Source organism: Tyto alba, unplaced genomic scaffold, assembly GCF_018691265.1.
Source record: "Tyto alba isolate M040663 unplaced genomic scaffold, T.alba_DEE_v4.0 Super-Scaffold_21, whole genome shotgun sequence".
In the NCBI taxonomy this organism is placed as follows: Eukaryota; Metazoa; Chordata; class Aves; order Strigiformes; family Tytonidae; genus Tyto; species Tyto alba.
The window spans coordinates 18,520,103-18,532,992 of NW_024881295.1; the positions used below are offsets into that span (position 1 = coordinate 18,520,103).

The 12,890-nt window shown below is 44.4% G+C and overlaps 1 protein-coding gene across 2 annotated transcripts in view; it reads left to right on the forward strand.

Moving 5' to 3' along the window:
• The first annotated feature begins 2,523 nt into the window (after nt 1-2,523).
• RESF1 (retroelement silencing factor 1) overlaps nt 2,524-12,890 on the forward strand; it is a 49,797-nt gene continuing 39,430 nt past the window's right edge. Inside the window, exons 1-2 of one of the 2 annotated variants that reach the window (XM_042795224.1) lie at nt 2,524-2,631; nt 5,559-5,641. The gene's annotated coding sequence lies outside the window, so the exon portion shown is untranslated. Of the gene's footprint in view, nt 2,632-5,558; nt 5,642-12,890 lie in introns of those variants that run through there. The other variant, XM_032986199.2, reaches the window with a different exon arrangement.

A 12,890-nucleotide genomic window follows, 5' to 3' on the forward strand; every position in this document is an offset into this window, starting at 1 on the left:
GTAACTAGCAGGAGAAAACAAAAGCACAGCATTGACTCATCATCATTTCCTAAGACTCACGTGAAGGCAAAAGATCACAGTAGCTGTTGACTCCAAAAGGTTATATATATAAGATCTGTTCAAAAGCAGTTTGTTCTAAGCAATGAAGAGGAACATGGAACATACAGAGAGGATTCAGCAGCTGCCATGTCCTTCGTTACATGCCAGTGCCTTATCCTACATGTCACACCAGCCTGCTTGGAGATACACATCCCGATACTCATGTGAGGGAGCAGAGGCAGCTCATTTATAAAGCTTACTAAAAATTAATTTCCCTGACTCTACAGTTATATATTGAGCTTTGTTCCCCAAACTGCTACTCAGGATACATGATTTAATGATATAGTATACATTTGCTGATAACCATGGTTATCACACATAGGAGGACAATTACAAGGTTTTGAAGTTTTGTCAAGCGAGACTTTGAAGTGTGGTCAAGATGACCTTGATTCACAATAAGAAATTTATAAAGGATAGACTTTGATCTCCAAACCCTGAAAAACAGGCAGAACATCCTCGATCATAATGAGACTACCCAGGATTGATTGTGTTAAGGATGAGTTATTTGACAATCTGGCAAAGTGACTATTCGATTAATTAACCTGGCAATTGAACTAACTTTTAAAGTGTTCTGAAGTGAACTGCCTTCATTATAACACTAAAAACCACATCCACAGGTCAAAAAAACCCCTGCCCAGGTCAAGACCCTTCCCCTGAGCATGCCTAGTAGCAGAAGTATTGAGTCCGCACTATTATAATTGTATGTAAATTACTAACCAATCAGTATCTAGTAGGTGTGTTTGGAAAAGTAGCAACCTCTGATTTTTGTGTATAAAAGAAGCACTGAAACTTCCTATTGGTGTGCTTGATCTGTAGAAATCCCACCGAGCACCCAGGCCTGAATAAACACAATATCTCTCCTGAGCGTGTGGAAATTGGTTTATTGCACGCCGGGCACGAATCCACTTTTCGGACAACAGTTTCTGGTGATCCAGATGGGACAACTGTAACGCCTTGCCCGGATCGACTTGCTGACTCTTGGCGGGGAGACCCTGCTCTCTGGACTCCAGCGCACACCGACCTTTTGATCGGAGATTCCATGAGTATTCTCCCCGACCAGAGTGGGTAAGCGACACAACGGTGCAACGCTTGATAAAAGAGATATTGTTTGATGTAAGGTTGTGTATGCACATAAGGGGGGATTGCTGGTAAAGTAGGTAAATTCACATACATTTGACAGTGATGACTGGAGTACATGAAGTCGTGGATCAGAACGTTCTTTTGGGGGGTAAAATATGGGAGCTCAGCTGTCTAAAATGACTCCTTGTTCTCCTCTTGGGTGTATTATAAAACATTGGGGAAAATTTGGAGGAGATTCGTTAACAAGGGAATGGCTAATTGAATATTGTACTAAATAGTGGCCACTGTTTAGTTGGAGGGTGGGGAAAAATGGCCCGAGAAGGCATCATTGAAACATAATACTATTTTGTAATTAATGTTGTTTTGTCAGTGACAAGACAAATGGGATGAGGTACCTTATGTTGATTTATTCTTTACATTGAGAAATGATCATGAAAATCCAAGAAAAGATAAGCTTTTGGATTCTGATTAGAACGTAATGATGATGATGGAAGATAGAGTCCCATTGCTGTTCCACATGTAGCACTGATAAAAGGAGTTTAAAGTTGAGTGATGAAGAGGAGGATGTACCAATGTTGGTAGCTCTGGACAGGGGAGAAAATGGTGCAGGAGGTGATAGTTTTAGCCGTATAGCAGGAAGAACTTGAACACAGCAAATCGCTTTTCGGAGAACATTAAGGTAAGATCTATTCAGTTCAGGTTTGTCACCTGTTTAAAACTTAATCTTAGACCTTTTGAACAGACCATAGCCTTTTGGTGATTTTGTGATGTGAAATTTAAGTACTGTTCTGCTTACATATTTTTTTTTTCACACATTAAATATATATATATATATATATATAATTTTCTTAAAGCTACCTGGGTTCTACTCCAGAGCCTTTTTCAGTTCCCAGATCCTCTAACTGCAGGCTCGCCTTAAAGTCCCAGCTGGTCCTTAACTCACAGTGGGGGAGTGAAAGAAAACCGCTGTATTTTTCTTAGAGATTGCGATGTGCCCGAAGCGAGGGAGCTGCGGGAGTTCTCTGGGGACTTGAGAGGCAGGCAGGAGGGATTTGAGAAGCCGAGAGCCAAATCTGATGGCGCTGCGCAGCTCCCCGTCCGGGGCCCGGTGAAACCAGAGGCAAACTTCTGCTCCCGCCTGCCGAACTCGTCCCCTCACGGCGCCGGGACCGCACACCGCCGCCGCCGAGCCGCTCCCCGCCCGGGCTGGCGCGGCGCGGCGCGGCCTGCCCGCCCGCCCCAGGCCCCGGGCCTCCAGCCCCCAGCCTGCGCCGCGGCCCAGCGGAGCGGCGGGGATCGGCGCCGGCGGCCCCGCCTCCTCTCCCCGCCCCGCTGGCCCTGGCCGCCGGCGGCAGCGGTAGCGCCGGTGGTCGCGGCGTCCTTCCGCTTCTCAGCGCGGAGGCCGAGGGCCGCCGGCTCCGCCTGTCCGCGCGGGATCGCTCGCCGGGCTCGGTGAGGACGGGTGGCGGGGAGGGGAGCGGGCGGCAGGCGGGGAGCCGGAGGCTGCGGGGAGCCGCTCCCCAGGGCCGCGCCTGCGGCGGCGCTCGGGGCGGCTGGCGGAGCCGTTTCGTCGGACTGGGCCGGCGGTGAGGCCGTTCCCGGCCCCTTCCCGCGGTAGCGGGGGTAGGCCGCGGGCGGAGCCACCCGCGGCCGGCGGCAGGCGAGGGCCCCGCGGGACCGCGGCGATCTGCCGGGGCGGCCGCGGGTCTCTCGGGCGGGGGGTACCCGCTGCGGAGGAGCGGGCCGGGCCGCGGGGGCCCGCAGGCAGGCAGGCTCCTCCTCGTCCCGCGGAACCCATTAGCACCGAGGGAGCGTCCCGCGAGTGGCTGAGCCAACGCGGTGAGATCTGCAGGCGCGCTTTTCGGCCGAACTGTGCTTCCAGAAACATCCCCTGCCCCCGTCACCTGAAGGAGAAGTTTCTGTACTGTCGTTCTCGATAGGGTATGGCAATCCAGGGAGATAGGACTGAAAGATAGGATTAAAAAAGGAATAGCTTTCAGGGTTGTGGGCTTGCAGTGTGAGGAAGACTAGGTGTTTCAATTCGCCCGTGTTTGAGCTCTGTGATGGAAGTGTAGTGTTTGCCTGTGATTTTTGCTTCAGCCTTTCAGGTGGGCATCCCAAGGTATGCAGTAAGGAGCTGGTGCTTGGCCTTGTCTAAGAGGGACAGTATTGTTGAACTGACGAAGGGAAAAGAAAATGGCTTTAAAGAGATATAGGTTGCTACTGCTGCTTTGGGTTGTCTGAGTAGTGTAGTTGAAAGAATTACTTAGCTTATTCCATCTGAAAAGACAGATGGAAATGTGGGAAAAAAAGGCAAGAACCCCATCAATGCTGCTTCATCAACTTTCTCCGTATGCTCTGCAAAATATACTACATATGCTGTAGGTATAAATGAAAACTAGAGGCGTCGGGTAAAACGTGAGTAGGTTTTCCCCTGAAGCCATGGCTATGCCTCAGAAGCCCATAGGAATGCTGGAGGTTGTTTTCCTGGAAGTTGTTATGAGGTTGACTCAACTCTTTCTAGGAGCTCTGTGGTAATGTCGGGCCTTTCCCCGCTCTTAACTAGCCTCCTGGGACAACTTAAAAATAGAACAAAACAAGCCCAGCTCATCATGATTCTTGGTAAATATTTTCTAGCGCTTGCATCTGAGAATGGTGGGAGTAAAGCTTGTCACTAACATCAGAAGCACCTAACTGGGCTCTTACTGCCCGATTTCTTTGAATTAACAGCCAGAGTTCCAAAACATTCAGATAGACAGTTCTAGCAGAGAAAGCAGACTTGTGTTAATGATCACTTTCGTATTACTGTCCGCAGAATTAAATCCTTTTCTCTGGATAGCTGTGCCAGTATAAAAGTTCCCCTGAGTCTCAAAGCAAAGCCTTTGCCAACGTGCTGAGGTAGTTCTGAAGGTGTTTCTCACGACCTGTTAGCTCACTGTCTTCGTGTGGCTTGCTGCAATGAGTCGGGTGGTGCTTCAAAGTGAAAGGATGAAGCCTTCTTTGTAGTTCAAGCTTAAATAGTATTTTTTTTTTTCCAGGAAATAGTATATTGTCTGATGTTCTGGCAGGAAAAAACATTACAGCATGCTTCATATCAAGTCTGTTATGGGATGTTTTGGTTTCTTGCATAATAGTAGCTAAAACTCCAGTTCATTGGTCTGCCAGGTTTTTAGAAGAACTTTTATTTTGTCATTTTGGTTCTGTTTTCTACTTAAAGCACAGATGTTTTTTGCTTCTCCACCTTCCTATCACTGTTCACCAAAGATAATTGTATATCAGTAAAATACTCTGATCTGCAGGAGGCTGTCCTTCAAACGCTGGCTTCTTAAAAGCCAGCAAGTTACTGGTTTATGTGTTTTCTGCAGGCAAATGTGTTTCGGTATAATATTTTAATAGCCGTTTCTGAAAATTACAGAAAACAATGTTTCCCAGTTCTTTTGTCTGCCTTTTTTTCTTAGTGAGGAAAAATGATAAAAAGGGGCCTGTTACATTTGTGTAGTCACCTCTGATGGAGTAGATGGTGCACCTGGCCAGGTGAGGCTGTGTGCTCCTCGGGCAGTCTTTGCCAGACCTTTATCTCCTAATGGACCAGCTGAGCTACTTACTATGGCCTCCTGAGCCACCACCTGGGTCTATTGGCTTTTGGCTGTGGGCTGCAAACAAGGGAAGTGGTTTCTTAAGTCCTGTGTGTGATGAGCTTGCTCAGTTTCATTTCGCTGCAACCATGAGCAACATATCAGTGGGTTGGAGATGTGCGACTGTCACAGTGTTTGTGGTCTCTCCTGGTCCTACTCAGTGAAATAATAAACCTGTTAGCTTGATGTTGAGCCTTTCTTCTTTTTGTTGTTGACTAATAATCAACAAATGAACACAGGAGGGGGGAGATCAGTACTCTCCACACCCTAATTTAAAAGGGGTCTGGAGGGAAGGCTAAAGACAGCAAACAGAGTAAAGGGAGCTGGAGGCCAAAAAGGTGCCATTCGGCTATCTTAATTCCTAGAGCAGCTCATGCTTTACTTAAACCTGACTATGAGGGCTTGTGATAAACTGTAGAGCCTGCTGGTGACTCTTAAGAAGAGGAAAGAAAAAAAAAAAAAAAAAAAAAAAAAACAAATGATAAGGAGAAGTGGTGAAAACACATGTTATAGTTGTTAGCGTTAAGTGAGTGCTATTCTTTGTTCTCACGAACTGATACTGGGCACTAATAAAAGGAAGCTGTTGCTTCACAGCAAATTGGACTTCAAAACCTGCCAGGAGATCCTCTGATGTATTATTAGTGATCAGGGACATAGGAGACTGTCCAGTGATATTATTGGTACAGGTCATTGATACTTTGGTAAAAGGAGCACTTGCAGCTTAATAACTATTGTCTCTTCTAGGAGAAAAGACCAGTAAGGAACTCCTGCCTTTCCAGTGAGTACTATACATCTGTCTGAAGGGACGAACTAACGAGATTGCTGAAGTAAGTGATGGATTTTTTTTTTTTTAATTAGAAATATGGAAGCTATTTTATTTATTTATTTGATTCATTCTGAAGCACCACAGGTAGCAGCATTAGTGTGACTGAAGATGTAGAAATGGGGGAGAAAATGGGGTTGGAGAAAATGTAAACTTCTCAACCTGTCATTGTCTCTCCAAGTATTTCTAAGCTATACTTAATACTGTTACAGCCACAGTTTTTCAAAGGGCTCTAGTACTCTCCCATTGCTGACAGGGAATAGATTTTTGCTTTTTCACACTTTTGATTGATAGACACTACTAGGATCTTTCTGACTATTATGTGTTTCTGATAAACATGGGAATTGTAAGTTCTCAACAGTTTCAAAACTGCAAAGGGCAGTGAAAATGTAAACTAAAAAAGCTGCGGGATTTTATACTTGGGAGGAATTGCAAGAGAGATCATTTAATGAGTGGGAATGTTGATAATGTAACTTACAGTATACAGGCAACTTCACAAAGCAGCAGAGAAGAAAGGCATTATCACAGCTATACTTTCTTTAAAAAACACTCTTGTGATCTTGAAGCTATTATTATGCCTTACTGCTGGTATAAATGGTCTCCATAAAATGCAAATATGCCCAAGAGCTCTTCTAGTATGTGCTTGTGAAAGATTACTGTTATTTTCCATGACTGAAATTCAGTTAACTTCTTAATTTACACTTCAGCCAGTTTTCCATACATAGATTGAAAACTTTTCTCCAATATGTCATTAGGTGTTAAATGATTAGAAAGGATACATCTTTTTAAAAGGAGACAACTACTGGAGATGTAAGACAGTTCTTTGAATGTTCCTTAAAACTTAGAGGGAACTCAGAAATTCTTCAGAGGCTGAAGTGCATTTCTACTTATCACACTTCATGGAAACAACAGTGAAATGCAGAGAAACTATGAAGTTTGCAGCTGTAGCATAGGGATGTAGGTGTATTCTAAAAAATAATTCCATCAAAAAAAAAGCAACTTTGGACTCCACTTTATTGTTAGCTGACCTCTTCCATCACAGTAATGCTCACAACTAGAAGAGCATGAGCTATAGATGTGTATTTATGTGTATATATTTCAATTATATACGTGAACTATGCTACAGAGGCAAGGATATTCCCATATAAAAGAGTCTGATGCTAGTATTAGAAAAGCTTTTATCTCTATGTTTCTGAATACAATATTAGGAGATGTTAATTTGTGTGACGAATCCGATCCCTGTTACTAATGCCTTTTTCCTGCAAATCTTCCGATTTTTTGCCAAAGTTACTTTCTCACGCTTATGGCTATTAGACAAAAGTGAATATCATTTTTTCCCTGAGGAGCATAAGCAATAAATGCTTGGTTGATAGTATCAAGCAGTCAAATACAATCTTGGAAGATTTCATTTTGTTCTGACCAGTGACATCTATTTTGCTGATGTTATGTTGCTTGGTATTGTGGAGAACTAGAATTTTAAAACTCCTTGTGAAGCATGGCTCTTCCAAACACCTGAAGTCCATGGTGCTTGCAGAAAATTCACTTTTATCTCTCAGAATAATTAACTTGAACTCAGTTTAGATGTTGCTTATGACAAATTCAGATTTTTTCTGTATCTAGCTCTTCCAATTGCTAATATATGGCATAGTGTTTATTTGTATTATCTCATTCCTCCTGAGAAGAATGGCCTCTTTCCTGCGGCCCTTCTGGCTGTGACTGCAATGCCCATGACTTTTGCAGTGGTGTTGCTGGGTTTGAGTCTATATCTGTAGGACTGTGGATCAGGTTCATTGCCAAGTGCCATGGAGTATGGAGTGCTTTTTCCTTTTTAAATTTTTGTACTATCTCTGAATAAGTGTTAAAATTGAATTATGTAATTGTAATTTCTCAGCTGAAGAATTTCCAAATTGCCTCCAAGTTTTAAGGCACATTCAGAGATTGCAGTGCATTTCATGGTTTCTCTGTGTTTCACTGTTGTTTTCATGGAGTGTGATGATAAGTTGAAATCTGCAGCTGTAGCTCTGCCTCAGATATCCTATTGAAACATAATTTCAGATTTGTAATGTAAATGCTGAAATTGCCACGACTGATACACCAATAGAAATGTGTGAGAGAGCAGCAGAAGAAATAGCAGATCAAGAGTTAAAAGAATGACCTGTGTTGTCAGTGAAGGAGAACCATTTCCAGCAATAAAATTGGGGAATGTGTTGAATGTAAGGGTATGTGGAAGTTGAGAGCATCTGCTTCATTAAGGTTATCTGCTCAATGACCTTTTCAGTGCAAAAGGAGACAACAAGGGGGAAGGAATAAACCAAATGTTCAGAGACACAGACCTGATAGATAGACAATACTGGGGATAAGAACAATAATCAAACACCCTCAGCTATGCTAATGGGTAAGAGTGTGTGGGATGTGAGAGTGTTTATTTCAGCAAGGTTATTTGATCATGGACCTTGTCAAATGGGATTATAGGGAAAAGAGGAGGGCAATAAAGAAAATTTAGACAAACCTGACAGGCAAATGTGAAGGAAACAGAAGAAACAAACCTCATCAGTCTTGCTAATTGGTGGGCCATTGAGAAACTGTAGGCAAACCTAGACTTTTAAACTGGTGAGAGTGCAAACCTGGGAGTCCCAGGTATGAGTGGGTGAAGTACTAAGGCCTGAACAACAGCCCCTGAGCCAAAGTTGCCCTCTAGATGAACCTCACAACCAAACATTATATAATATCAGTGTCTGATCACTAGCAAAATATGTACCTTGGATGGAATATCTCATTAGCAAGATAGGTAGCTTAGATAAAAAGATATGGGAATATATTGACCTTTATTAGTTTAAAAACATACTGTCAAGGTTGAGTACACAAACTCCCTTGGATCCTTCCTGAGCCCTGGTCAGGCCTGGGGAGGAATCCCAAAGGAGGATGGTAAGGCGTGCCAATCCACCAGATGTCTTACGTGCCTTTTGTCAATCATATAGATTTATAGATTTGTTTGTTAACCTGTATAAAAGCTGGACCCTCTCACAGCGAAGATGGAGACCTCACCTACGAGCGGACGCCCTGCGTGGGACTTCCCAATTGCCGGGAAAGGCTCTGCGACCCTTCGCTGTGACGGGGCTCCCCAGCTGAAGCACGGATCTAGATGAGGGAGTATGAGGGCAATTGGTGATGGATCTGTCCTAATCACTGTGACTTGTCCAGTATAGTAATGACCGGATGCACTGCCTTATTTCCTAACTGCCCTGTTTGTTATCTACTGCTTACTTTTGTATTAACCTTATGTAGAAAGTATTAGGTGCATTACCTTGTTCATCCTTTCTGCTGCTTTAAAGTAAAGTAAAATAAGCCAGTCTCTTTAACTTGGTGCCTACAATTTTTGTGTTAACCCCATAAATTGGCAAAGCAGTGGGAGGAAGAGGTTGGTGGAGCTGTGCAGAGAGGGACCAGACAGAAGAGGGTATAAAAGGGGCCAGTCATGTATAAACCCTGGCTGGTCAGGAGGTCTGTCTGTCTGAGCCCTGTGCCTAGTCCCTGCAGCCAGTCCTATCTTCTTAAGTCCTTTTTTCACTGCCTCACTTGCTATCCTTTGTGTGGGAGGGCTGCAAGGGCTAGGTGCCACCTACTGAGGAGATCAGTGTGAGTTGATAGTTGGGCCAGGAAGTGGAGTCAAACTGGAGGTGTAGGAACCCCATGGCCATTGTGCCAGCAACTGGAGCGAGAAGGTGCCTGTGTCAGTAGTTGGAAGGACCATAGCTCTAGGCAGCATCTCCACAGGTCCTACAGACTTTCTGTCTGGAGTGCCAGCTACTGGGGGGACAGATGTGAGTGGATCTGGTGCCAGCAATTGGGGTCAGGCCGGGGGGTGTAGGCCCCCCTGGCCTGCGGTGCCAGCAGTTGGAGTGAGTGGGGGCCTCACTGGAGCGAGGGGCTCAGTGCTGGTGGCTGGAGTGGGATTGTGGGTCACAGCCTGTGTGCCCGGTGCGTGGGGCATAGCTTCCTCATATTGGGTGTGTGAGGTTTGCCTGTATAATTGGCTAGCAGACTTCAAGGTGAACCAACTGGTGGGAAGGAGGTTCTGGGTCCATGCTGATATTTAGGGGGATCTGTGAGTGTGGAGTGCTTAAGCAACAAGTGTGTGCATCTGTTTACTAGTGAGCCTCAAGCTAGACCAGCCTGCAAGTAGGAGATCCTTCAAAGTGGGTAAGAGGGCCTGGGATCCATGCAGGGCTATTGGATGGGCAGTGAGGCTGTACTGGTACTTTGAGGGATCTGTGAATGTGTGTGTGCTTGTGACTGTGGAGAGTGGGGGCGTGTGGTTTTTAGAGAGACACGTTCAATCCCTGGCTGGCCAAAAAGGAGGAAGGGGACTTGTCTGTCTATTTCTGTTTTATATGAGTCATATATATAGATACTGTTGAAGGCAGCACCTTGCCTGTTGCTGGCTGTATCAGTGTCCTGTGTGTGTCTTGGATGTATGCTCAGCCAGGCTACTGGTTGAACCTGCGAACAGGAAAGCAGCAACAGCAGCAGTGTCCATGGGCCTGCAATAGAGACACCTGGTTCTCCAGGCTGGGCTCCAACCTCAGGGCAGGAGGAACCACCAGGCCACAGAGCTGCTGGAGGTGGTCACTTAGGGCATCCCTTAGCAAGCACCGGGGCTATGCTAATGAGGTAATTTGAAAAGGATAATTTTGATGGGTTTTGTTTTATTGGCTGTTGCTTGAATTGCAAAATCTGTCCTGTTTCTTCACCTGTTCTGAAAAGATCCTGTTTGTTCTAAGCATTCTTTCTGCTGTGCTAGATTTGGGCCCTGAGAACTTTGAGAATAAAGTGCGTTCACTTGAAAAAAATAATCCCCAAACAAGCAGAAAAATCCGCTAACAGACTGACTCAGAAATACTGCCTGATAATACTGAATAAAGTCACATTGAAAGTCCTGGTGGTTGGAGGAGGCAATGCTAAGAACGTGAAGGAAGACTGTGAGGAAGAGCCTGATTCAACATGAAGTTCATGGGTGTAAAATTAAAACAGGCCTATCCAATAGCCATTTTTGTAATGCTCATCTGTAGCAGCAGATGGCATTAAGACAGCAAAGCCAATATGTGAAAGTGGGAAATACACTGCTGAAATGGTGGAATGGAAATCTGTGAAGGGAAGTGACTAGTCTTCATATGCTTAAAGTTACTGTAACTACCCTGTGATTGACTGCGAATCTGAGATACAGAAAATTGAAAGTTCTTGGTATGTATGTACTCTTTCCTTTGGGCACATGTTTGGTTGATTCTGTCCATCTTGTACCACAGGTGCAGGTCTGCCAAGCTGCTCTAATCTTGCTATGATACTGTATGTCAAACATACTTGGTTCATTTAAAATGCTTTCAGTTATCTGAAACTGGCTGCTAGAAGTCCAGAAGCAGACACCAGGGCTCAAAGTTGTGCTGGCCTGCAGCTCAACTTCTATCCTTTCAGTTCTTGGAAGCTTGTATTTGCTGAACTCCATGTACTGGAGAGATGGGAAACAGCTGAGTTCAGAGTGGCTGGCATTGAAATATGTATGTTTGGTGTTTAGAGTTTTGGTTCAACTAAAGGAAGCTTTTAATAATGAATAAGAATATTTTGTAACTATTGTGTGTGCCTCTGTTACACTTGTAGCAGGGGAGATTTAGACTGCTTAAAGAACTGCCAAAGGTAGCAGCAAAAGTAGTTCTAATGATGATGTTGTAAACGTGAGGCTTAAGAAAGTCTGATGGCAAGATTCTATCTATTACTTACTGTACAGAGGATATAATAATACAAAAATACCAATACAAGATCTTAATGCCCTATGATACAAGGTTATGCATGATATTGGTCACTTACCAAAGATCTGCAGTTGCACCTCAACCTTGAGTAACTTTGAGAGGCAGCCCAGCTCAAGGGGAGATCACCACCTTGCACCCAGCTGCTTAGGAGGGAGAGCTCAAAAGAGGCTCACTTAGGCTGTCATATTTATTGAATAAAGTAGTTGGCTTGTAGTCAAATTACGTGGGATGGGAAAGGTAAGCAGGAGACTCCTTGTACCCACGACTTCATTTGTTCCTTGACAGATTAGTCTTGGAAGAACCACCCTCTATTCATGTGTTAATCGCATGATCAGTGTTCCAGTTTCCCAGCTGATATGCATCAAAGCTCACCAGGTCACCCTGTTCCTGTGTGGGTTTTCAAAGAACAGGTCGGAACTAAAGTTCTTGACCGGATCATGGCCTAGGCCTTTAGTTCCTTGGGAGACTGAACCAAACTGTTACTAGTTTGGTCAAGGAGTCAAGTGCATCCAGCACACTCCACTCCAGGACTACAATCAATCCACTTTATTGACTTAGAGTTGTATTACAGTTACCTCTTGCCTCTGTTATAAATATGTGGTATATTGCAGATCAGTGGTAAGGGTACAGTTATTTGATGAATTACTTAACTTGAGCATTACCATTAATGCTAACTATATACCATTGCACATGCAGAATCAGTTGATTGCATAGGTTTTGCATATTGGATTAACATAATTTGTTACATTATTTGCCCAAGTTTGACATACAGAATGATTATAAGCAATAAACACAATAAAGTCAAAACTAAGAAAACTGCAACTGGATGTAACATCAAAGTGGTAAACAAGAAGTTGGGTATACTGAGTTCAGTCTAGATGCACTGGTTAGCGAGGTTAGCTTTGTCTGATTTAGGTCCAGTTAGGATCCCAAAGTAGCTGTTGCTTAAGATTTTCTTCCAAATTACATAAGGACTTGTTTGTCCAGAGGAGGGCCATGAAGGTGATCAGGGGTCTGGAGCAGCTTCCTTCTGAGGACAGGCTGAGTGAGCTGGGGTTCTTCAGCATAGAGAAGATGAGGCACCAGGGAGACCTTGTATTGGCCTTCCAGTACTTAAAGGGGGCCTACAGGAAAGCCAGGGAGGGACTTTTTATCAGGGAGTGTAGAGACAGGATGAGGTGTAACAGTTTTAAACTGAAAGAGGGAAAATTTAGATTAGATATTAGAAAGAAATTCTTTAATGTGAGGCTGGTGAGACACTGGCACAGGTTGCCCAGAGAAGCTGTGGCTGCCCCCTCCCGGGAAGTGCTCAAGGCCAGGTTTGATGAGGCTTTGAGCAACCTGATCCAGTGGAAGGTGTCCTCTTCTCATGGCAGGGAGGGTGGAACTAGGTGATCTTTAAGGTCCCTTGTGACCCAAACCTAAGATTCAAAGCTATACTTCAATAATGTT